Raw genomic sequence first — 26,726 nt, forward strand, 5'->3', positions numbered from 1 at the left:
TAATTTAGGTGTACGACAGCCGTCTCATCTGCACAGAGGGACAGCATGGTTCTTCACGTGCACCTTCGACTTGAACACATGGCCAACCTGTGTCTTGGTCTGGTCTTTTCCATTCCTAGACCTCTGTGAGCTTTCCTAACGCCATTGACACACCTCACCGGGAGTATTTAAGCAAGAAGAGATTCACTTATTTTTTTTTATTTTATGGGCATGACTGTGTTGCTTGTATGTGTGTGCACCACATGTGGCCTAGAGCCCAGAGGCCAGAAGAGAGCGTAGGATCTTTTGGAACTGGAGTTACAGGAGGTTGTGGGCCACCATGTAGGCGCCAGAAACTGAACCTGGGTCTTCTGCGAGAGCAGTAAGCACTGCCAAGCACAGAACCGTGTGCAGTTCTGTGTATATGTGGTGTGCCTCTGTGTGTGTTTGTGTGCATACGTATTTGCCAGAGGAAGCTAGGAGAGGCACCGGGGTCCTCTGGAGCTGGAGTTACAGGAGGTTAGGGAGTCACCAGACATGGTGCTGGGAATTCAGCCCTGGTCTCTGCTAGGGCACTCCATACTCTTACCAGTGAGCTCTTCTCCAGCCCCTCAGAGGTTTTAAATTACATGTACTTATGTCATTTCCACAGGGGCTCTAGATTTCTCTACAGCGTTCACTGAGTTTTGTGTGTGTGTGTGTGGGGGGGCTGCTGAGTTTTATACTTAGTTTTATCCTAAGATAAAAGAATGAAAAATAAAGTGAATTTAAGAGTTAAGCAAGACTTTGTTACCAAAAAGATTAATTGAACACATAAGCATCTAGCACTCAGTTGATTTTTCGGAGTGTCAATAAAGACTTTACTCTCTGGAACTGAGACGGTAAAGGGAGAATCACAAAACACAGGTGAGCTTCTAGGATGTTCTGAATGAACACATGTCAAGTCGGGAGCAGACGCCTACGGTGTGAGAGCTGGAAGGTGCCTTGGCTATTATTTAAGCTGGTGGTAAATTTCTCCAGGCCACAGGTTCATCAGGGCAGACAACACTAGTCTGGGCCTGTTTCTCACAAGCCTTTCTGTTCCATCCGCTCTGACGGCTGGGGAGAAAATTGGTAACAGCTCTTGAGAGGCCACAGGAAAATATTCTCTCCCTTTTAAACTTAGTTTGGTGACCCGAATCACCTCCTGAGATTTGCTAGCCTTGAATTATAAGATCTACTCCATATTAAATGACATCATTCCTTATATTAATATAAAAGCATTTTTTCCATACATTGATAGAAGCAAAATGGCCGATATCCCAATATGACATTCCTGAATTCATTGTTTCAATAAAAAGTGAAATTGTTTACACATGGCATGAAAATTTCACCTGTGATTCATACCAAAAAATATTAAATATTAAAAAAAAAGCCCATGTGGACTAACAGGAAACTGTGTCTCTGGGCCAGCACCCAGTCAGCTGCCTGCTCAGGCTTCACAATGGAAGGTAGGGGTTGAGTTGTTTGAGACCACAGTGAAAGTTTCTCTCTAAAGTATGATTTCAATAAGACTTTTCTCTCTCTCTCTCTCTCTCTTATTGAAATTGAGAGAGAGAGAAAGGGAATGAGCCTCCAGTGAAGCCTTAACCATTTGTTATGTTGCACTACTGAGTGAGCTAGCAGGATTCGGGGAGAACACTGGACTGCCTTCCCAGCCCCGTAAATGAAGAAATCGAGGCTGACGAAGGCACCTGGCCTCTCAGCTGCGCCGCACGGCCTCTGGATCACAGCTCTGGGTTCCGCCCGTCACACTCCTGTTCTGTTCTCAGCAGAGAGAACTAAAGGAGACATCTGTGCTGTGGTTCTGACATTTGAGCGCTCTCCTTGCATATGCAAAGCCTTGGGTTCGCTCCCAGCACCACATAAACTGGGCGTGGAGGCAGAGGCCTGTGATTCCAGCACTCAGGAGGCTGATGCAGGAGGACCAGAAAGAAGCTGAGGGTCATCTTGGGCTATATACAGAGTTTAGGGTTAGCCTGGGGTACATGAGACCCTGTCTCAAGAAAAAAGTTTCCTATCATATGTATTTCTGATGTGGGATTCCCCTCATAAGGCTGTGAATGTTTTTATTACCACTGGTTAATAAAGAAGCTGCTTTGGGCTATGGCAGGGCAGAATATAGCAGGGCAGAAAAGCCAAGCAGGAGGGAAGAAGGCGGAGTCAGGAAGACACCAAGTAGTTGCTGAAGGAGAAAGATGCCAGAGCACTACCAGTAAACCACAGCCTCATTGCGATACATAGATTAATAGAAATTAGTTAACTTGAGATGTAAGAGCTGGCTAGGAATCCGCCCAACCAGTGTTGTAATTGATACAGTTTCTGTGTGATTATTTGGGTCTAGGTGGCCAGAAGACAAAGGCGCAGTCTCTGTTTACAGTTTCTATTTAAATTCAGGGTTTAATAATAAAATGCAGGGACGGCCTCGGAAACCTAAAGCACCACAGTCACCATGAGCCAATACCAGCGCCTGCTCTCCAGGGCCGGCCTCGGAAACCTAAAGCACCGCAGGGCAGGTTTGTCTACAGGAGCTAGTACAGGACAGGCTCCAAAGCCACATGCTTCCACAGATAATACTCAGTTCCTTTCTCATTGCTTGTTTGAAATAAATAAGGGGCCATTTTTTCTGCTTGCTGATTTTGTAAATGTACCTATCAATACATACTCACATTGTGAAGAAACCTTAACTCATTCCCCATCTGACTAAGCACATCACGTCCATCCATTACGTCCACCCCCAGGTGTATTTTCTGAAATACGGTGAGTCAGTTCACTTATTGGAGTTTCAGTTTTCTTCTGTATAAAGTGGGGATGTTTCTTGCCTCAAAGCATGTAGTGGGTCAAAGCCAGTGTCCGGCCCAGGCAAGTACTCAAGCAAACAGTCTTACTATAAGATGCACGCACATTCTTTCTGTTTGATCACCACTGCACCTGCCACTGGCTTAAAACCTGCTCAGTAATGGCTTATTACTTAACGAATTAGAAGGGAATTGGCAAAGGAAGAAATGAGTTACTTCCCATCAAAGGGCAAAATCTTAAGTATTAAGCTCGTATTTTAAACGCTAATTTTGATTCTGACTGAGAGGCAGTGGTGAAAGCTTCATGATAATAACAAAGGGGAATGGGACGACATAATGTGGGTGGTCGGGCACCCGAGTGACAGCTCCAGCGTGGCTCTGTACAAACATCCCCCCTGGTTGAGTTTGTCAACCATTTCCAAGCTTTTAAAATTTCATGTTCTTTAACAAGTCACCCTGGTAAGGCACTATCAAAACCAGAGAGGAAAGGAAAGAGAAAAGGGCAAAGTTGGAAAGACAGGCACGGAGAAAGCTCCGGATGTCTGGTTCAGCCACTCACTCATCAGCACACCTGGTGCCCAGTGGGCGAGCCGTCTTTGGAACCACACACTTAGACAGAACCCTCCTTACCATGTAAACCCTCCAGCGAGTTATGGAACCAAGAGGACCAACAGCATCTGCCTTCTGGCCTGCCATGGAGACTGATGAGCGTGGTCAATTCTTGGGTGTCTACTTTATCTGGTACTAAAACCCGAGCTGTTGGCTACACCTGTAAGGGATTTTTCTTGATTGGAGCATTTGAAGCCGGAAGATCCACCTTAAATCTGGGCTCCACCTCACTCTCGCTGATAAACTCATTTTTCCTCTGGTATTAGAGCCTTCTGACATATACTGAGGCCTATCGGAGACATCCAGCCTCTTGGGCCAAATAGCTATTGAATTCTTAAGACTTTCTGTTGGGAGGGAGCCATTGCTGAACTAGCAGGACCACAGCCTGTAAAGCCACTTTAATAAATTCCGTGTGTGTGTGAGTGTGTGTGTGTGTGTGTGTAGCGGGATTACGCACAATCTGATTACAGAGGCTGGAGCCTGCTTTACAGGGTAAGCACTGGAGAGGCACAGGCAGGAGACCCAGCAGTTCAAGCCACCAAAACGCCCCATTCCTGTTTTTTTCTCTCCTTGCCTCAGCTCCACCAGAGGCCACCATCACTGACCGCCATCACTCCCTGCACCCAGAGACTTCTTCCACCTCTCTTCCTACTGGGGAGGGGAAGGACAAGGGACCCAGGCCAAAAAAAAATATTGCTTTAGGTCTAAACACCTTAAATTCGGCTCTGAAATAATTACCTTTTGTAGCAGTCTCTTCCTGCACCACCACCCAGAGGCTGGGCAGTTCATAAGTGAAATTTTGGTTTCAATTAATCTGAAGTTCAATTTCCTTGGATTGGTCTAGGACGCTCCACGGAAGCAATTAAATTGCTCTGCAATTCAGTGGTAGGCAATGAGGATTAAAAGGTGCAAGCAGATAATAAAATAGCTGGGAAGCAGACAGTGATGGTGTGGTTTCTCTGGGTGAATTAAGTACAGCACTGTCTAGGAGTACAAGAAACTCCCTGTCCTCAAACGGCCTGGAGGAGCGGCTGTCTAGTACTGGAACAAACAGAATGATGCCTAAAGCAAAGGGTACATTCAGACCATAACACCAACTACAGCCGTGCCAAATTCCAGGAACCGTTTTCTTCTCCCAAAATAAAGTACGCTGTCTCATCCCAAGGCCTATCCAGTTGCTGTGAGTTTTACCAAGTGAGGCGGTTGACCTCGATGTTAGAGCTCATAGGGCTTGGGGTGAGCTGGTTTGCACGGCACGGCGAGTGCAGCCTCACCAGCAGGTCCAGAGACAGACTTGGAAGACAGAGCAAGAGTGTATTTCTATCAGTGAGTGTCCGGCTGAGTGAAGACATTGGTTTTCATATCCAAGTGCTCAATTTGAGTTTTAATTTTCAAACACAATTTTCCGAGGTCAAGAAAGACTCGGGGGGTTTAGGGACCATTTTGTCATTTAGGTTTTGGCAAAAGAGACGTTCACTTTAGACAACTTGTGCATACACACACACACACACACACACACACACACAAACCAAAGTACACTCATCCACACAAGGCCACTTATTGCGTGGCTTATTAGTTCCATATGGAGTCTGAGCAGAGCTGCATGATGTTTGATACAAACCGTCTGTTACTGTGAGGGAATGTGGATTAATATGTGGCTTCAATAAAGGTTACTAAGAGATCAACACTTTCGTGATGGGATTACAATGAACATGACTACAAAGAGAACTGGTCTGCAGGAACTGAAAAGCAAGAAATTAAAAATGTACATATGCATCAAAGACTTAGCTTCAGAGTTCTGGCTTATGTAGTTAAAAATCTCTGCAGGATTGGTTCCTAATATTTCAATTCAGGATGAAAAACTAGGGTCCCACTGACTTGAAAAGAGCTAGATTATGAGCTTTAAAAAAGGGCACTACCATGTCCAAACCTGCCTTTCTCGAAGAAACTACGACTCATTCAGAGATGTGGAAATGCTACTTTGAGAGTTCTTGGCATGAGCAACCACACTGTTTCTTAGAGTGAGTCTTGACAACATACATCTCCAAGGAAAAGCATAAAAACTTGATTATGAGCCTCTGGTTGCAAGAACAACCTAAATACTTTCCCAAGCCCATCTATAAACACATGCCAGTCTTTTCCAGGATAGATGGGCTGTAATGTAAACACTGGACACGGCCAGGCCTGCCACCCTGAGTTCTGAAGCCTCAGCATCCAGTTTAACAGCTCTACAGGGCTCCAGACACTCTCCGAGGCTCACACACGATCGACGGCCCTCAGAACACGGATTAATGAGAGGCAAACGGCACTGAAAACACCTCCCCACCTGCTTCCATCACCCCGAGGGAGGAGAGGTCCCAGCAGACCCAGGGGCAGGGCTCTAACTGCAGGCTTGTTTCTTGGCACCACATTGCTTTGCTATTTTGTGAAGCATGGGCTGTATCTGAGTCAAGCTTCTCCTACAAAATCCCTCCAATCGTAAGCATCCTTGAGTCACAATCTTACATGAAGCTACTCTGCCATCTAGCTTGGTGGACAATGAGTTCAGTTGGGGGAGTGCACAGAAGCATGGGTGAGGGGTTACCTACAGAAGCATGGCAACCCACAGGTGGCTTCGTCATCCAAGAGATGCTCCCTAGTGACCATTAATGGCGTATCCATCCGTAGAGAGGGGAGGACCTCAAGTGCCCCTAGTGACCTAGCCCTGTGCAATCTCATAAGCCCTCCCCCACTCTCTGAGGGATGCCTGTGGACCCTATATGTCTCCTGTGTGTTAATCAGAGCCATGTCATGGCCAGAGGACCCCACAACACTGGCAGGCAGCCGAGTCAACGTATGAGGACCAGCAATTAGCATCAGAGTGGACAAGCAAAGCTTACATGTAGGAGCAGCTGTAAGCAGTTTCAATTAATGCCCTTCAAAGGAAGGCCATGCGCTAATAAAGAGTACCCAGAACCGTGCAGAATCCACGGGTGTGCCTGCCCACGCAGTCCAGCGGGCCCAGTGCTGACAGACGGCACACCCCGATTTCACTCACGACCTGTTCTACCTTGATCTCTGACCCAATCAGATCCAACTCAGCATTCCTGCCTCTTGTTGATGCAATCTGGCAGCATTTGGAATTGCATATTAGATCAAAATTGCATTAGATTGCAACAGAAACCATTTTCCAGAATGTTGCAGGACAGTCACAGGGAATAATAATAATAATAATAATAATAAATAATAATAATAGCAGCAGTAGTAAATGCAGCCTTTCGTGTTCGCCTCCTCTCATTACTACTGAGATCCATCTGCACAGGCTGTTGTCTGTGGGAGGGGTTTATGCTTTCAAGTTCCAGTGATCCAGTGGATGGCTGTGCCCCCAACTGCTTCCTTCTCCTCACCAGCTGATGGCTACTTAGTAGTCTCTCTGTTTTGCATATTAAGTAAGTGCTTTAAATATTTGGATACAGTTTTTGGTTGGATTTGCAGTTTTGTCTTGTAACAGTATCTGGGAGTGGAATTGCTATTCCAAGGGCAGATAAAGGTTTAAATTCATTTTAAAGACACCCAAGTTTCTGAAAGAAGTCAACAATGTTACATTCTCTGCATCAGAGCATTCTTGCTTGGGTGGCTTTGCTCACTGTCAGTGTGAAGACTTTTAGCGATTCTGGGGCTGGGAGAAGCCAGTGCAGGGCACTTCCCTAGCATGCGCAAGGTCCTAGGCTCAGTCCCCGGCCCTAAATAAACAACCTACCCAAGAGACCGTGGGGCAGTGTCCTGCTGACTAGTGGTGAGCATTTTTTTTTTTTTTTGAGTGTTTGTTTGTCGTTGTGTTTCCTCTGGCCCACCTGCATTTCCATGAGCTGCCCCGCTGAACACCTAAGACCCCACTGGTTAATCTTAATATCTTCCAGTTAGGAGTCCTGTTCAACACCACTTCTAACCAATCCAGTTACGACAGATCTGTTGTTCTCAATAAACACTATCCTATACTTAATGGGGATCATCCACAGGAAGATAGAATGTACGGAAAAACAAAAATGAAAATATTATCATAAATTCAGGGATCCCTTCCGAAACATTTGGATAGATAGGAGAGAGTGGTGGCTCTAGCCCCTAACCTGAGTTACAGTAAGACCCTGGCCCCTATCACCAAACAGATGACTCTAAATTTTAGAGTTTCACTAGAAGAAAAAATGAACTCAGGCCTGGAGAGATGGCTCAGCTGGTAAAGTGTTTGCCACACAATCCTAAGGACTTGAGTTTGACCTCAGCACCCACGCAGAAGCCTGGGCATGGTGGGATGCACGTGTATTCCCTGAGCTGGGGAAGCAGAGGCAGGCAGATTCCTGGGACTTGCTGGCCGGCCAGTCAAACTGAATTGGTGAGCTTCAGGACTGGGAGAGACTGCCTCAAAAATTAAACAGGAGAGGAAAGAAGACACCAGACATCAATCTCTGGCATTTCATGCATGTACATGCACATATACAAATTAATTTTAAAAATCTGTTATTATAAATTTAGGCACATAGGAGCAGCAGCACTTTCTAAATGATCTAGTAGCCACAAATACCATACCTGATCATTAATAGCAATTACTCAATCTAATAATTATTGAACAGTCTGTGTGTGGTGATGGTAATGAAGGCAGAAATATGTGTGTGCGTATATGCTTATGAACACACACATATGTAGCAAGGGAAATTGGAGATAATTTGAGATTCGGAGACAGAGTTAAACTGTAGGGTTTGAATTTGCATCCCAAGTTTGTGAACCCTGCCATTTTGATTCTTAACCACCTGAGAGAAGCCATGCTTACAGACATCTCGATTCATTCTCAACCTGTTGCATGTAGCCTGAGGGTTTACATGTGCAGTTCTGTTAATCACCAAAACAATCACACAGGATAGGTGGTGTGAATTCAGATCTACACACAAGGAAGTTTGAAAAGCTAAGGGCACTACCCGCCATCTCCCCAGGAGCATGTATGGGAGGCTGCCATTTGAATCCAGCTTGAGCTGGACACGGCACAGTTTAAATATTTACATGCTGGTAAGGAAAGATTCTCTCCGCTTGCTCCTCAGTTAGCGGCAGCGCTTACAGAGACCACCAGTTCTCATCAAAGCAATGTTTCCCTCTCTTGATTCCCAACAGTTGTGTTTCTACTCAGACACATTTACATCATTAATTCCCATGGCATCTTTATTGTTCTTTTCATTCCCAAACCTCCTCCAGTTTTGTCTTTAAGAGAATCTGGTAACCAAGTGCTTTAAAGGCAAAAGCGTTCTCTGGAATACACTTTTCTTTCATTAATACATTTTCTCCTCTAAGAAAGGTTAATTTCGTTATGATACAGCTACTTTATGCCTTTCGAGTTGTTTCGCGGAAGTTCAATGACTTCACACGTGCCCACTGTTTAGTCTCTGATTGATCCTAAATAAACAGGGCTTCAGAAACACTGTCACTGCCCCCCTGGTTTGTTTTGGAGTAACGAGTCATTGTTTGATCTAACAACTCATTAAGAAAAAGCAGCTCATTGGACAAACACTTGTATTGGCCAGCTTTCTTTCACCATAGTGAAATTCCTGAGGCAATTAACATATACAGAGAGGAGAGCTGTCTTGGCTCATGGTTTTGGAGGTTCTGGTCTGGGATCACGCGGCTCCCCTGCCTTGGGCCTCTGGCGAGGTAACACATCATGGCGGGAGCATGGTGTAAACAAGGGCAGGAAGAGGAAGACATGGTGTCTCATCTTCTTCAAGAACTAGCCCTCAGTGATGTTCCGCAAGAATCCACTCTCTTTAACGGTTCCCCCGCCACCAGAGGGCATCACTTAGGACCCGTGGGGGATACCCCCACGAGAGGCTAGCAGTACTGAGTGAACACGCTGTATGGAAGGCCGGAAAGGGGATGATCATAAAATGACAGTCATAAATACTCCCCGGAAAGAGATTACCCATCAAGGGAGTGACAGTTACATAAATCTAAGGGAAGCATAACTTCCTTCTTTATTTGAGTTTGAAGTGGACGATAGCAGGAATAATTTTTAAATGGTCCTGTCTCCTTTATTCTCCAGTGTTATTTTATGTTTACCGCAAATGGAGCTATCATTGGGTCTAATCTAATCACAAACCTTCAGAAGCATTCCCCCACCCACCAAAAGAGAGAGTCAGGAAATTGGAGGTGAGAGAAGGGCCTGATGGGACATTTCTGGCAAGAAGATGAGAAATCACATGAGAAAAAAGATGGCCCCCAGCCGACAGCCAGCAAGAAAATGGTAACCTTAGCCCTGCAGCTGAAGGGAGACGAACTCTGCCAACAATTTAAACAAGTCACAAGGGGGTAATTCCCAAGAGCATCCCGCAAGAGCAAGCCGGTCCAACACCTTGATTTTGGCCCTGAGAGACCCGGAGCAGACAAGCCAGCCGAACCAGACTTCTGACCCACGCACTATGAGATAATGCAGGCAGGTGAGATTCCATCTGTCCCTCTCTCACCACGAGGCCAGGCCTGAGCAGCTGCTGACAGACAGCGTTCAGATGCAGAACGGCCAGGTGAGAACATCTGTGAGACTCTATCCAGCACCTCCAACACACGTCTCCACGCCTCTGCCATGTGCCGGGAACCATGGGCACGGCCCCAGGGAAGCACGGCGGGTTGTGGTCCAATTATCCAAGGGCTCGTTTAGGTGCTGGGGTGGGGAGCACTAGAGAATATCCCACTCACCTCACTGGGGAGTCGGAGTTTTTATTTTTCACTGATTGTGGTTTTTTAAAATCTCTTGATAGTTTTGTTGGGGTAAGATTCAGATGTTCAAAAGTTCAGAGGATGCAGGTGGGGTAACACACGAACAAGACAGATGTGTGGTAGCAACGGCACAGTACGGCACAGCTTCATACTGGGGAGGCACAACACAGACACGCTTCTAAAACTTTCTGAGCATAATAGTCACAGTTCACACAGTGAATCTGAGGTCAACCTGAGTCACACAAGACTGCTTCAGAAAACAAACAAAGACAAAAATCAATGTAAATGAGACAGAGGTATTCTATACTAGTCCATAGGATAGTCCATAGTAAGTAGGACTGATTTATTAGGCAAGAGACAAAGTTAAGAGAAATAAAAACTAGGATACAGGCAAAGTAATTTTTTTTACAAATACATAAATCTAAATCTAAAAATCCAAACATCAAAAGCTGTAAGACAGTTACACACACACACACACACACACACACACACACACACACACACACACGCACGCACGCACGCGCATACACACACAGGGGCGTGGGGTACGGTGCAGTAAAACTATCGATGCACTTTACTGCTACATGTCCGGGGCCCCATGCAGGGCTGTCAAGCACAGGGGTGAAAGGCAGTTTCCCTCCTCCCCGCTGAGAGGAGAGCCTGTGGGAAAAGCTTTCGTGAGGCTCAGGACTGAGCTACCACAGGACCGAAGGCGAGTGGCTCTGGAATCAAGGAGCCCCGTGGCAAATGTGAGCCATGTCTGGGCTACCGGGCAAGGAACTGTTTTCGCTGAATTTCACACAAAAAAGCAGGACTGCAAACATTTTCTTAATAAAAAAATTTCACTGAAATGGGCTGGCAGGTGAGAACCTAATTTTCTTTTTAAATATCACTCTCTGGTACTATTAATTTTTGGAAAAACTATGATACTAAGCTGCTAATTGAATCTATTAGTGGTTCCAAGGACTATGCCAAGGTTATTAAATAATGTGATCTTCTACCTTCAAATTACCACTTTGACATTAATTTCCCAGCTAACTCCCCACATTTCTGACTCAACAATAATATAATTAAAAGCCAGTTCAGCTGGTGGCTCCAATCCCAGGATGTGAGATGCTGAGGCAGGACTGTCAGTTTGAGACAGACCTGAGCTACTGAGAAACTTTTTTCTTAAATAAAAAAAATAAAATAAAAAAATAAAAACAAAACGAAAAACAAACAAACAAAAACCCCGAAATCCAGTTCACATGAAATAGCACAGGCGTTTTAAAAACCCAAAGAGCCCTGAAGTTGGTCTTCTAGGTCTGCTTTGCTTGCGAGTTACTACTTGTGTGATCCTGTATGATGCCCTCTCTCCTGCCCCAGCCTGGCTTCCTCCCTCACAGAATGTGCACAGCAACACCTGCCCCTACTGTCATGTCATAACACAGTCTGTGAGTGGCAAGAGCGCCACAGATGCTAATTCTCCTCCCTTCCGTCAGTGGTGCTAAGAACATGAGTGTGCCCCAATTAACACCAACGCCACACTTTCTGTCCTAAACACGACTGCGCCCCAATTAACACCAACGCCACACTTTCTGTCCTAAACACGACTGCGCCCCGATTAACACCAACACCACACTTTCTGTCCTAAACACAACTGCGCCCCGATTAACACCAACACCACTTTCCTGTCCTGAACACGACTGCGCCCCGATTAACACCCACACCACACTTTCTGTCCTAAACACGACTGCGCCCCGATTAACACCCACACCACACTTTCTGTCCTAAACACGACTGCGCCCCGATTAACACCAACACCACACTTTCCTGTCCTGAACACGACTGCACCCCGATTAACACCAACACCATACTTTCCTGTCCTGAACACGACTGTGCCCCGATTAACACCCACACCACACTTTCTGTCCTAAACACGACTGCGCCCCGATTATCACCAACACCACACTTTCTGTCCTAAACACAACTGCGCCCCGATTAACACCAACACCACACTTTCCTGTCCTGAACACGACTGCACCCCGATTAACACCCACACCACACTTTCCTGTCCTGAACACGACTGTGCCCCGATTAACACCCACACCACACTTTCTGTCCTAAACACGACTGCGCCCCGATTAACACCAACACCACACTTTCCTGTCCTGAACACGACTGCACCCCGATTAACACCAACACCACACTTTCTGTCCTAAACACGACTGCGCCCCGATTAACACCAACGCCACACTTTCTGTCCTAAACACGACTGCGCCCCGATTAACACCAACACCACACTTTCCTGTCCTGAACACGACTGCACCCCGATTAACCACCCACACCACACTTTTCCACTTCACTCTTCATCCGTTTCTTTCCTAACTTTTTTTTTACCTAAGACTCGATGTTCCTATTTGGGGGTCTTAACTGGATAAGGAATGTCTACAAAGTCGAGATGTGCTGACGGGGCCGGCTGAAGCGAGGGCACAGAAAAACGGGGTTCACAGTGGCAGGGTCACACACTGCAGGAGTTAACTCTTCAGGACCCAAGTTTACCAGTAACATATCCATTTGGTGAGTATCAAAGGGAACCAGCCAGCCCGGCTAGGACACTGTAGTCTATCCTTCCTGTTCTACCTGTGGAGGTGAAGGGCGAGGGCAGCCTGACCCTGTATCCGTTCAGCCAGCAGATATTGAACGCCTGTTTGTCGTAGGCCATGGGCCGCTACAAACACACACAAGAAAAGGCAGCTCCTGCTTTGAAAGTCATCATAATGTAAAGGAAATGCTACCTGAAACTCAGAAACATGGTATATTAAAAGATCACAACTGAGGACAGTACTCAAGCACAGAGACGCGACCCCTAACTAAATCTGGGGGGACAGGGAGGTCTGGAGAGGACTGACAGCCTGCTGGGCTGGGAGGGAGGCAGTGTCTCAGGACCTGGCGTGAGTGTGTAGATGACAGAGAGAGAGAAGAGAGAGAGAGAGAGAGAGAGAGAGAGAGAGAGAGAGAGAGAGAGAGAGAGAGAGAGAGAGAGCGCCTGGGATGGAGGAGGGAGAGCGACGTGCCTGCTGGAGGAGCAGCAGACTTTAACAGGGCTCCAAATTTCGAGGGTCCCAAAGGGGCTGGTGTGTCAGCCGACAGTGACGGGTGTGCAGAGGAAGACAAACAAGACAGCCTCAAGAAAGGAGGATGAATTTTATACAAGGAAGGAAAAGAGACGGAGTAGAGACACGGAGAAGAACTCCCATCTCCCTACCCACCCATGCACCACTTTCTAGCTCTTGTGGACAGTGCTCCAGTGGAAGGACTTCCAGGAGACAGTGCTCCAGTGGATGGACTTCCAGGAGACAGTGCTCCAGTGGATGGACTTCCAGGAGACAGTGCTCCAGTGGACGGACTTCCAGGAGACAGAGCTCCAGTGGATGGACTTCCAGGAGACAATGCTCCAGGAGACAGTGCTCCAGTGGACGGACTTCCAGGAGACAGAGCTCCAGTGGACAGACTTCCAGGAGACAGTGCTCCAGTGGACGGACTTCCAGGAGACAGAGCTCCAGTGGATGGACTTCCAGGAGACAATGCTCCAGGAGACAGTGCTCCAGTGGACGGACTTCCAGGAGACAGAGCTCCAGTGGACAGACTTCCAGGAGACAGTGCTCCAGTGGACGGACTTCCAGGAGACAGAGCTCCAGTGGATGGACTTCCAGGAGACAATGCTCCAGGAGACAGTGCTCCAGTGGACGGACTTCCAGGAGACAGAGCTCCAGTGGATGGACTTCCAGGAGACAGTGCTCCAGTGGAAGGACTTCCAGGAGACAGTGCTTCAGTGAACAGACTTCCAGGAGACAGTGCTCCAGTGGAAGGACTTCCAGGAGACAGTGCTCCAGTGGAAGGACTTCCAGGAGACAGTGCTCCAGTGGATGGACTTCCAGGAGACAGTGCTCCAGTGGATGGACTTCCAGGAGACAGTGCTCCAGTGGAAGGACTTCCAGGAGACAGAGCTCCAGTGGATGGACTTCCAGGAGACAGTGCTACAGTGGACGGACTTCCAGGAGACAGAGCTCCAGTGGATGGAGGCTGCAGAGGCAAAGAGCAGAAGGGGACAGCTCTGCGAACTGCCCCCGTGGAGAGCTGGGAGTGTGGTAGACACTGGCCTACCTGCCTGGAGGTGTCTTAGGCTCCATTCCAATGCCCCTGAGGGACACTGGCCTACCTGCCTGGAGGTGTCTTAGGTTCCAATGCCCCTGAGGGCAGCAGCTGAGGCTTCCTGCAGATGGAGACAGTTCCAGTGTCCTCAGCAGGGCAGGAGAGGGCCTGCCTGGTAATGCCTGTGGGACTGTCTCTCTGGAGCAGAGTCTGGGGCCGGGGTTACATGGCCGTGTCATAAGGAGCCTGGCCAAGCTCAGCTCCCTTGCACGGACAGCTTTGTCCCCGCTGGCCCTTTGGTTTGATGGCTCCACGGAACAGACTTATTTCCTACCTCTCTGTCCACAATCCTCCAGCTGTAGCACACGCCCAGCGAGGGACTCAGAGACTTAATTCATCCCAGGCATCTCAGCCCACTGCCAGGCAGTTCTACCTGTTAAAAACATTACTTCTCTGGTGAGCTAAAGATTTTCCCTTTTTGATTTCTTAATATTAACCCAGAGCCTCAGCCAGGTTTAATTTCACCCCTCTTGGACAAGCTTCCAAATAGGAAGATGGCTTATCTCCTCCCTTGGATATTCTTTACTTATGTTTTAAATTAGTTGCATAATGATAGATTTAACATGTATTTCTGGGCTTATCAATAACTTCCATTACAGTTTTACTCTGTATGAGAGTAAGTTTTCATGAAGCCACGGTGACATCAAGGTCAACAGAGAAGGGTCCTTGATTCCCTAGCCGCTCTGTGTTTTGTCTATGAACACAGCTGCCTGGTGCCAGCCCTGTCCCAGCCTGAGTCCCTGCCAAACCTGGGATGGGCCTCGCCTTTGACTCTTCACAGTTATGCCCACACCATGATGTTCCTTCAGCTTCCAACAGCCTCCTAGTTCCTTCCGGCCCTGGCTGTTATGGGCTGACGTGTGGGATCCTCTTGAAGTCCTCTCGTTTGGGACCCTGCTCTACAATGCTGTCTGGCACTGAGGTTTAGACGGGGGAAGATCATGAGTGTGCAGCCCTCAGGGTGCAAAGGAAGAGAGAGCAGGTTTCCTTCCGTCTTGTATCTGCAAAGACGCAGTAATAGGGCCACCTGCAAACCGGAACAGCCCTCACCAAGCCTGAACATCATGACAGCACCTGGTGGTTAGACTACCCAGGCTATGACATTTTCCTCAACACACATAGGATGATCTACAAAATCTTTGTCTTGTAGACTGCAGTTCAAACCTGACACGCTGAGATGGTTTTCCTGACTGAATGAGCCAGTGGGAACAACATAAACGACTGAACAACCTGCTTCCCTACGCCAGGCTCCTTTCATACTGTGTGAAGCCATTGAGGTTTCTTATGTTTGCCTTAGAGATGACAGCACTGAGGTTTGAAAAGGTATATGGTGCCCAATAAGAAGCCGAGACGATATCCAAACCCTGGCCTGCCTACTTCAGGCCGTGACTGTCTAACATTGTCATGGCCCCCGTGCTAGGTCCTTTCTTTACAGCATGCAGACCATGATGGATTAAACCATCACAGAAGGACTGAATACGCTCCAATATGAAGAGCATTTTCCCCTCAGTTTCCTGTGTAGGCTCTTAGAAGGTAGTATATTTCTCGTCCATTAGGACCTTGGGAGGAAGTGCAAATTCTGTTTCTTGGAGATTTCTACTGTCTAGTACCCAACCAAAAAACAAAACAAAACAAGAACCCCCCCCCCCAAATCCAACAACAAAAAACAAACAAAAAATGTTGCAAGCTAAAAGGCAGATAGGCAAGCAGCAACTAACTTAGCAGACTTGAAAACACCGAATTTGAAGCCAAGCTGAGAGGCAATCTGAGCAGTCTCAAAGGGTTCAGGAATCGGTGGCTCTCGGTACTTTGCGGGAACACACACCTACGTGTATGTGTACATGGTCATGTATGTGTGCGCGTGTGCAAGCAGAGGCCAGAGGTCAATGCTGATTGCCTTCCTTAGTCACTATCTTATTTATTGTTCTGAGACAGGGTCTCTCATTGAGCCTGGAGGTACTGATTAGGACGGACTCGCTGGCCAATGACCTAGGGCTGCCTTTGTCTTCTCCCCCAGCACTGGCTTTCAGACTCAGGCTGCTGTGCCTGGCTTTTTATGTGGATTCTGGGGATCCAAACTCCAGGTCTCATACATGTACAAGTACTTTACCCACTGAAGCCCCCCCCCCCCACTTCCTCCACTCCTCCCTCCCTCCCTCCCCTCCTTTCCAGGCACATTTTGAAATGGCAGCCTAATTGGATTAACAACAGAAGGTCCACTAAAAGCCAGTCAGTCATACAGTTATACCCCCGAATCTGAGCTCAGTCTCCTGTATTGACACACTAGCATTTCTTCTCTGGAGCGGGAAACACCAGGCACAGCTGAAGACAAAGGTCCTGTACCAGCACTGAGACTTGCACATCAACTGCAAAGATTCTGGTCTTCTCTCCCACTCCACTTCCACCACACAAGCAATGGCCTGTCCTTCGCAGGATGACAAGAGGGTCCCTGACAAGCTAACAGGAAAGAGCACAGAGAAAGACATTAGCTGTTCTTTTAAATAAAGAGCTGAGCTAAATCGCCCTATAGTGAGCCTCACAATTGAGAAACCCGTCTATGCTTTCAGCCCTTTCTACACAAATGACACACTAAGACCAAGACTAAAACCAAAACCAAACAAACCACAATAACAGCAAAAGGCCTGGGGCTTTAGACTGGTAGTGGGGGCTCACGCCTTTAATCCCAGCACTTGGGACAGAGGAAGGTGAACTCTGTGAATCTGAGGCCAGCCTGGTCTACAGAGCTGAGTTCCAGAACAGCCAGGACTACACAGAGAAACTCTGTCTTGAAAACAAAACCAGACAAAAACAATTACCCCTAAAACAAAACAACCCCCCCAAAAAAAACCAAGAACAACTTAAATAATCTCTAGTATGTTAATGCAGGTAAGAGGGAATATAAATACTACACACATGGAACAAAACGATATTAGCTAGAGAAAAAAAGTTCTTAGTCGTTAAAAATAGGAAAGCAGAAATGAAAGACACAAGGGCGTGAACCAGGGGTAAAGCAAGAGCTAGTGTGATGGGCAGTAGGAGGAGGGGCTCAGAGGACCCTCGTCTAGGAAACTGGGCGCTGAAGAATTCAAGGATGCATCCCAGAAATTAAGGACTTGAGTTTTATGGCCACGGGGTCACTGAACAAACAACCATATAAGGGATAAAAACACACACACACACACATGTCTCTGGACTAAAACAGACCTGGTGAAGTAGTCAAGGAAGTTGCTATACCTACCCAACTCTGAAAAGGGAAAACAGGACAATTACCCCTGCCAATCTTCAGGGATGCTGTCAGGATCAAATCAAATAACAACACAGGAAGATCTATCCAGAAAGCATCCTGCACCTCATTTAACTGCATAGCTGTGCGAGTTGCTTCATTTTCTGAGCTTTAAGGGACTCATCTGTAAAGCGGGGTGATTCCACCCGTTACGGGTGCTGCGAGGACTGAAGCCATGTCTGACACACGGCTCTCATGCTATGACCTACGGCACCACGTCCACACATGGCTCTCATGCTATGACCTACAGCACATGTCCACACACGGCTCTCTCATGCCATTATCTACGACAGCATCTCTGCTGCCCACGTCGGTTTTTGGAATACCGACTGGTTAGTAACAGCCAACAAGCTCTCATAGAGGACACGAGGCAGACGGGGTCCTGCTAAGTCAGAATCCCTAAGAAGAATAAGCAAAAACAGATTGAGAAACAACCCCGCTATGAAGTGAGCATCAATTTTAAAACCAAACCTGTCAGCTGAAGTATTTCCCAGGAAGCTCACCGAGGAATTCACCCAGAATATGCCTTACTTTCTCACTGGGTATTTCTGTGTGCTAGGCATATTAACAAGCACGCACACCAAAGGGTTGTGTAAGAGTGTGCACGCATGCACAGGGAGAAACATTAGAACCCACTAAGGAAAAATAAATCTCTCACACATGAAAATGAAGGAACTGCAGGGGCAGCACATTGAGAGCAAGGTTGAGGCCGTGGGATACACAAGCCAATAATTTATGTTAGGACTTCACAAAATGTAGGCACTAGGAAAGGAACCAAAATAAGTCAAATTACATCAATGAAAAGGTATGAGAAACCGGGCTGCCTTGGCGGGGATGCAGTTCCTTGCTATAACAGCGATGCCTGGGCTTCAGTAAGCTTCATGACAATGAAGACAGAGCCGTTCTCATCACAGCCAAGAGCCACAGCCGTGGGGAGCAGTGCACCCACGCCTGGTGCCATGCATGCAGTCTTGTGGGTTTCTGCTTTGTTTTTAAAGTTTTTGGGAGAAGGCAAGTTCAGATCATTTCTAAACTAGCAATTTGTCTGTCTAGATTTTGTTAAGCCTGTTATGGTTACGATAAAATATGATCTTTCATATTAAATCACTTCTGACCTTGGGAAAATATTACTTTATATTAACTGGCTCTTGGGACCCTTTAATTTTATGAACATGCACTTTAGTTTTTAAGAGTACGAAAGCAAAACTGGATATTCCTGGTCTACTACATCATGTTAACAAGCTAGCATAGATCTGGGAACACACAGAAATAAAACACAGCAAATCTCAATTGAATTAGTCTCAAACAGGAAGGGATGCTGACAATTAAACACAAAATATAGCCAGCGCTTCAAATCCCCGCATGAGGGACTGGGCCAGGCAGCTTCCTGGATTCACGGCTCCCTGCCCAAGGTCATCCCAGGGAAGAAAGTCACAAAGTGAAGGAAATTCCAGCACCCACTTTAGGGCAGGAGCCGGCCCCTTCGTGGCTGTGCGCTGACAAGTATTTCTGGAATAAGTGACGAAAACCGTGTAGGCCCGTAGATCAAACGAGGGCACTCAAGGTTCAAAACGCCGCGTCTTAGATAGAAGCGGTAATGGGGTCACATTCTTCATTACAGAGACACAGCCGGTTGGCATGTCACCTTTGTGTGACTTAAGCCCGGTTGCAACCTTGTCTTCTAGTCCTTTCTGGTCCTCTAGAAAGCCCAGGCAGAGCTGATGTGGCTGGGCACAACCGAGGGCTCAAGGGGGCACGTGGTGTCTGGCACACGCAAGAGCTCCTGAGATGCTGAGTGAGCAGAGCCATGGAAAACAGGACGGATCTGCCGACTCTCCGAAGGATGATAAAGGCACCAGGGTCCTTCCTCACCAGTGACAAACCTGACACCACACAGCACGGAGGGCTTTGCCCTGCAGGCAGGCGCAACACCCGCCAGGAGCCCCTCAGGCCATAAAAAGAGAAGTTGGTTTTGACAACGATTCGCTTCTGCTTTTCTATCTACTGGAGCGCCACTCTCAAAGTAACACTAAGAGCAAACATCAGACACGAAGCCTCCTCACCAAGGTGTCCTCTGTGAACAAAACAAGCAGCACTAGACCGAGCAGTATCTACCGATGTGAGAACATTCCTAATCCGACCACAGCCCGGGAAGACCGCAGATGGCACGCTGGCCTTCAGACCACGCTGGCCACCTCAGAGTCACCTCTCCTTGACCAATGTGCTCTTGGTTAGCTAAAACTAACCACGCGCTAGTAGAAAGTGGGTAGAGAGGGGAACTAATATTTATTATGACTATGTTCTAATGATTTACATGTTTTATTTATATACGTTACTTGATATCTTATTGATACATATCCTTCTCATATTTCATATGACCCTGTGTGGACTGCATTTACCAATCTGGACCAAGTTTCAGAGAGCTTCTATACTGATATAAAGGGAACCATGAGCGTGGAAGCCAAGGTGTGCACCCTTCAGACCACCTACTACAGGGCACACAATTGGCTGAAGGTCCCTGCTACAAATTCTGGATCCATCCTGTGCCCCAGCACCCCAGCCAATGACTGTATGGCAGAGAGCTAAATAAGGCCTGTGGTATGCGGGCATCCGCCAATGGGCAGGAGCTTGAGGTCTTCCTGTCAGTGATTCTTCCTAGTGAGTCCCCTCCCTCCTCCTTCCCTTCTAGAGGCATCCTCTACACAGCGTTTCTGTGTTCCTGTCTCCCCTCTAATATGCTGTTCTGCTGTCTCATCCACTCTTGGAATCTGCTCCTTGTTGGACCCTATACAGTCGATGATGTGAACGCTGGTATCCTGTGTAAGGTTACTGGGGGGGGGGGGAGAACACCAATAGAGTCACCCTACAGTGAGTCTAAGATGCATTTCACAGTGGGAAGCCTGACACAAAGAGCAAATTCAAAAGGCATTCTGATGTAACTTTCTCCTTCTGCACCTGGGATAACATGCAGGGATGAGAGGATTCAAGACTTGAGGCAATGTGTAATGAGCTGGAAGGGGGAGAGGGGTTCGCAGAGCTGTGGCTCCCCGGTACGATGCACTGAAGCACAGCTCTGCAAAGCAATAAAGGCAAAATCAAAAGTGAAATAGAAAGATACCATATAGCCATGGCACAGCAAAGTTCCTGGTGGATTCTCAAATGAGCCACATTAGCAACTGAGTCAAAGTACTCAAAAGGGGATAGTAATAAAAACTCAAAGGCATTTACTGAACAGAGACTTTGGTGGAGGTGATGCGGTGGGGCAAACGCACGGATCCCCTGGAGCTGGAATTGGCAGTTGTGAGCCTTGCGTATCTGGATGCTAGGGACCAAATTCAGGTCCTTCACAAGAGCAGTGTGCGCTGAACCACTGACTGGTGTGGGACTCCCCTCTGTAAGCTGCGAATGTTTGATTACCATTGGTTAATGAATAAAGCTATTTCAGCAGAGCAAAGCCAGGAGGATAATCTGAACAGAGATGTGGATGGATAGATAGATAGATAGATAGATAGATAGATAGATAGATAGATGATAGATAGATGATAGATAGATAGATAGATGATAGATAGATAGATAGATAGATGATAGATAGATAGATAGATAGATAGATAGATGATAGATAGATAGATGATAGATAGATAGATGATAGATAGATAGATAGATAGATAGATAGAGAGAGAGAGAGAGAGAGAGAGAGAGAGTAGGCACGCAGATTAGTAGAAATGGGTTAATTGAAGATATAAGAGTTAGCCAGGAATATGCTTCAGTCATTGACCAAACAGTACTATAAGTGATATAGTTTCTGTGTGATTATTCGGATCTGAATGGCTGGGAAATGAAACTCCAACAACTAACTTCCTAGCCTCTGAACTATTTGCTTTCTTTAAAAAAAAAAGGTAAGGATTATTAATTCTTATTTTATGTGTATATGTATTTGCCTACATGTGTGTACGTGCACAGCATATGTGCCTGGTGTTCAAAGAGGCCAGAAGAGGCTGTGGGATCTCCTGGAACTGGAGTTACAGATGATTGCGAGCTGCCATGTGGGTGCTGGGAACTGAACCCGGGTCCTCTGCACGAGCCACAGTGCACTGAACCACCGAGCCATCTCTGCAGCCTCTGAGCCACTCAGCCAAATCCGCAGTCTCTGAGCCACCCAGTCATCTACGCAGCCTCTGAACCACCCAGCCATCTCTGCGGCCTCTGAACCACCCAGCCATCTCTGCGGCCTCTGAACCACCCAGCCATCTCTGCGGCCTCTGAACCACCCAGCCATCTCCGCAGCCTCTGAGCCACCCAGACAAATTCGTGGCCTATGCACTATTTTTCATAAGAAAAAAACTTTTGTATCACTCTGCCAAGACCCAGAGTATATTCAATGAGTACTATCTGGCTTGTGTGTCCAAAAAGTACACAAACCTCGGTATATATGCTGTGTTTCAGTTTAAAATTAGAAAAGGAAGACACATCTTCTAAAGTGTGGGGAAACTAGGGTAACACATTGTATTTGGAAAATGATTATACAAAAGTTATGAATTAACTTTTAAAATAAACAAAGTGAAGTACGTCCTAATGACTGTGTTTCAGGACGGGGCAGGGAATAAAAACGACAGTGTAATGTCTCCCTTCTCCCAGTGACATCGCACTAAAATATCTTAGACCATGACTAAAAGCCCTACATCCTCCTAGACTCTTACACTTGGCGATTAATGCCGCCTTTATGGAAATAAATAAAAACGCCCTGATGGACGATGGAAAGTACATTAGTGTCCAACGTTATCGCACTTGGTATGAATGTAATGGGCATCTTAATAAGGAGATATAAACTCATGTCACTGATTAGAAAGTGCATCCGCTCACAGCCCTTCGCATCCTCAGTGGGGCCTGACGGCCTTGTCGGGGCAGAATTACTATAAAGCAGATGATAAATTGGTGTGAGGGGCAGAGGGGCACATAAATGTGCCTCGGAGACAAAGCAATTGCATTCCAGGACATCCCAGGTTCCAGGACAACTCACAAGACAGGCCTGTGAGTTCCGAACAGGCCTGCCAACCTGAGCAAGCCTGCCGCTCCCAACAGGCTGGGGCTGAGCTATTTGGATAGCTGGGCCGGGGGCTTCCTTCGTCATAATAACCTCAAAGTCACATTTACATGTTTTAGTCTTTTTTAATCTCCTAAATACCACGAAGTGATGTTTATCAGAGTTAAGACACAGGCACATTCCGCCTGGATGACTTCATCCTTGGGGGAACTTGTCATTATGAGAGCTTATTAAAAGAAAGCAAAGCTTCACAAGTCTTTCGGAAGAATCTGAAGAGACATTACAAATGAAATCCAAAAAAATTTTTTTTGGCTTAGTTATACAAAGTAATTTCCTTCTTGTGGTTAGGTTAGCGGTCAGAGTTCAGCCATCTTTGGATAGAGTGACCACCGCAATTAGTCTGTGGATGGCACAGACACGGGTTCTCCCACTCTAATTAGCTTTGATTTCAGTGCTCAGCACGGGGCATTGACCTATACTCAGCAAATGCCCACAGATTTACCACCAGCCTTTTGGGAAATCCCACACACTTGTAGGAATGTTGGAAGGAAAGACGTCTGTCTAAACCCAGCCTGTTCGTCTGTGGAGAGCTTATTACACGTCCTTAGGATGCTCACAGGCGCTGTTTCCATCCAGAAATATTCCACAGATTTCCTTCAGTCAATTCTTGAAATTTCTTCTCCACGAAAAATTAGTCTAAGCCTGCTTCCACATAAGATGGGAATATTTTACCATGACCAGGTCTATAGAACACACACATAAAAACCCACTCTGCCTACATATACACTATTGCAACCAATAAAAGCAGATATGCTTATCTGTGATGCTAAGTAAACAAAGGGCTCTCCTAGACAATAAAATGATGCTTTCTGTCACGGTCGATAACATCTTCAGAGGCGACAAGCATTCACCTGACATAGTGTTCCGTGCACCGGGCACTGCTGTCACATGGACAAGCACGCCACACCCGACATGCAGATGGAAGGATCGGGACAATAAAACAAACCCTGTGCAGTCACAGCTCAGTCTACAGACAGAAGTTTCTGGGTTCCATGGGGTCCCCAGGAGCCCCTTTCCCACTAGCAACAGAGCCACGATTTGGTGCATACTTTCCATTGCTAAACAATACCGTTGACCTCTGCCTGGTTTTGAGCTGTGTGTGGACAGGACCACCACCCCACCCACCCTGGAACTCAGCGTTCGATAGTGGACTCTGTCCTCATCTTTGCCATGGTTTCATGGTGGCACGGTCCTCCGTATGTAAACACACTGTGATTAATGATGGACACGTTACTGACAGATTTCAGCTGGTCTCTAGTCTTTGGCTAACGTGCACACTGCTGCTATAAACACTCTCATATACAGATGTTCAGTTTCACTGGATGGTGCCAAATTCTTTTTCTTTTTGAGACGGGGTCTCATGTATCTCAGGTTGGACTCAAACTTGCTACGTTAGCCAAGGAGAAACCAGAACTTATAATTCTCCTGCCTCCATCCCTTGAGTGGTAGGATTACAGACATGTTCCAAAGCTAGCACATCAGTGGTTAGCAACAATATCCACGTGGTTTACAGGTATGTTCACAGGTAAAACATTCATATATATATATATATATATATATTTAAAGAGTAACCTCTGAGTGTGCATGCATGCACATGTGTTTGTGCATGTGTGTGTGTGTGTGTGTGCATGTGTGCGTGTGTGTGCATGTGTGTGTTTTAAAATCATATATGTGCTCCGAGAACAGACTGAAGGCGTAGTGAAGCAGTACTGACCAGGAAATGAAGACGGTATTTGTTTACTTCAGTCTCCTCAGCAGGGCTCAATCCTGGGCTTAGAAAGACCGAGCTCAGGGGTCACCCTGAGGAAGAAGCAGCTACCTGCAACTCTGAGGCGAGAGTACGCCTGGAGCTCGAGGCCCTAGGCTGCCTGGGAACAAGACAGGCCTGTCAGCTGTAGAGACAGACGGCTTTAGAGCAGCTCAGAAGAAGTGAAGACACCAGGCGCAACCGAGGCCGTGAGCCGTATCACATAAAAACAAGGAGCTCGAGACCAGGGAGAAGTTCCTTACGTGACGTTCAAAGTGACAGCACCGACCAGGAAGTGAACCTGGCCTCCTTATTTGCCCAGAAACAGACACTGCCTCAAACTGACTCAGTTCAGACAACTGTGCTCTGCTTCAGAAGGCAGGAAAAAGGAATTCTAAAGATGCAGGGCAACCTCTTTAAGCAGGAGTCTGCATCTCCTGCCGTATCTGTCCTGACGCTGGAAGCCACATAGTGAGGGGATGCAGGAAAAACCCAAGTCCCTACCAAGTATTTATTTTCAAAAAAAGTCAGTAGGCCTCAGTTTTAACGCAAAGAAACTATAGCTAGTCTTAATGGACTCACATTGTTACCCAAGTGTGCTCAAGCCCAATCATCTCTGCTGTCAGGTGAGTGTAATCTACAAAGCCTGATCTCCACCCCCCAGCGCCCATCCTAGCTTATGTTTCTATCTATGTGGACAACACGAAGCAATTGGTAGCTTTTGTTTCAGTAGCTTGAATATATACATTTTTTCTTCCCCTGAGGTGGGTGTCAGTTATTAGGTAGCCCAGGCTAGCCTCAGGTTCACAGTTCTCCTGCCTCAGTCTCCTGGACATCAAATTCTCACGCTGGAAATCTCAACTCTGGTCCTCACACGTGAGAGGCAAGAGCTTTGCTAACACAGCAAGCAGTCTCTCCAGCCCAGCGTCTCATTTTCTTGCTCCCTCCCTCCTTCCTGACAGCACTTTACAGTCTAGACTGACCTGAAACTTATGATCCAGCCCAGGCTGACCTTGAACTTATGACAGTCCTCCTGTTTAGCCTCCCAAGTGCTGGCATCACAGGTACGAGCTACTATACGTGGCCTAGATATTTATTCTAACATATAAGGCCAACATTACAGTGCGAGAATGAAGGAATACTGGAAATGATCCTAATGTCCACCAATAAGGAAGCTGTTAAATTCACTACGGTCCATCTGTACCATAGAACAACCTCCATACAGTTCTACTTACCAACAGAAACTGTATTTACAGTATAGTTAAATAGAAAAAAGCAGGAAGTACAACATACTGCACAATCAAAAACTATTTATTTAAAACTGTATCTATTTTAACTATGTACTCTGGGCACCACGGGTGCTGAGTCAGGAATATCAGGAGTTTGAGACAAGTCCGATCTACACAGATATGAGCCATGTCTCCATTTTTGAACAACAGGCACTCTGTATCAGACTGCCTGGGTTGGGTATCCATTTTTAGCCATTATTCTATAAGCTATACGTTTCCCACAAAGCACTGCTTTAATGATATCCCCCACTTTTCCCCACCTTAAGTGGAGTCTTGCACATAGCCCAGGCTCGCCCTGAGGTCTGTCCTCCTGTCTCAGCCTTAGGAGTGCTGGGATGATTACAGAAGTAGGCTGCTATGCCCAGCTAAGTGCTTAACCATTCAGCTATGCTGCCTTCTATTAGTTAATCATCTATTTTTTTGGCTGTTTACTTGCTAAATTTACATTAATAAGGATAGTAATTTTATTCTCATTGGAAACTCAAGCTTATAAATTTTCAAATATCTTATGTCTAAGCTATGCTGGTTAGTTTGATGCCAACTAAAATCAGACCAAATTCATTTTTCATATGGCTCATGATTCATTTCATAAGGCTCAATCAATCACAAAGAATCCAGCCAGGATCCTTCTTTATTTCCTTTCCATTGAGATGCATTCCCTGCATAGCTCCCTCCCAGCAGATGTCACTTGTGGCGGTGCTTTGAAAAGCCAGCTCTGTAGACTAAGAAGCTAAAATGAGTCTCGTAGAACAAGGACAGAAGAAGAAGAGGAGTCACGGAGGCGAAGCCTAGCAAGATGCTGGACGTACCCTCAGCTCCCAACCACGGGAAGAAACAAGGGCTATGCGAACGCCCAGAGCTGCCAGCTAGGAAAAAACCAGCGAGCATGGGCCCTGCTCTCAGAGTGTTTGTTCACCTGGTAGCTCTGTGGCCGAGCGTTGTGAGCACAATAATG

The 26,726-nt window shown here is 46.7% G+C and overlaps 1 protein-coding gene across 1 annotated transcript in view; it reads right to left on the minus strand.

The window, feature by feature from the left end:
* Nucleotides 1-26,726, minus strand: part of Uvrag (UV radiation resistance associated) — a 227,010-nt gene that overhangs the window by 20,029 nt on the left and 180,255 nt on the right. The gene's annotated exons all lie outside the window — the stretch shown is intronic.

Source organism: Arvicola amphibius, chromosome 12 (assembly GCF_903992535.2).
Source record: "Arvicola amphibius chromosome 12, mArvAmp1.2, whole genome shotgun sequence".
In the NCBI taxonomy this organism is placed as follows: Eukaryota; Metazoa; Chordata; class Mammalia; order Rodentia; family Cricetidae; genus Arvicola; species Arvicola amphibius.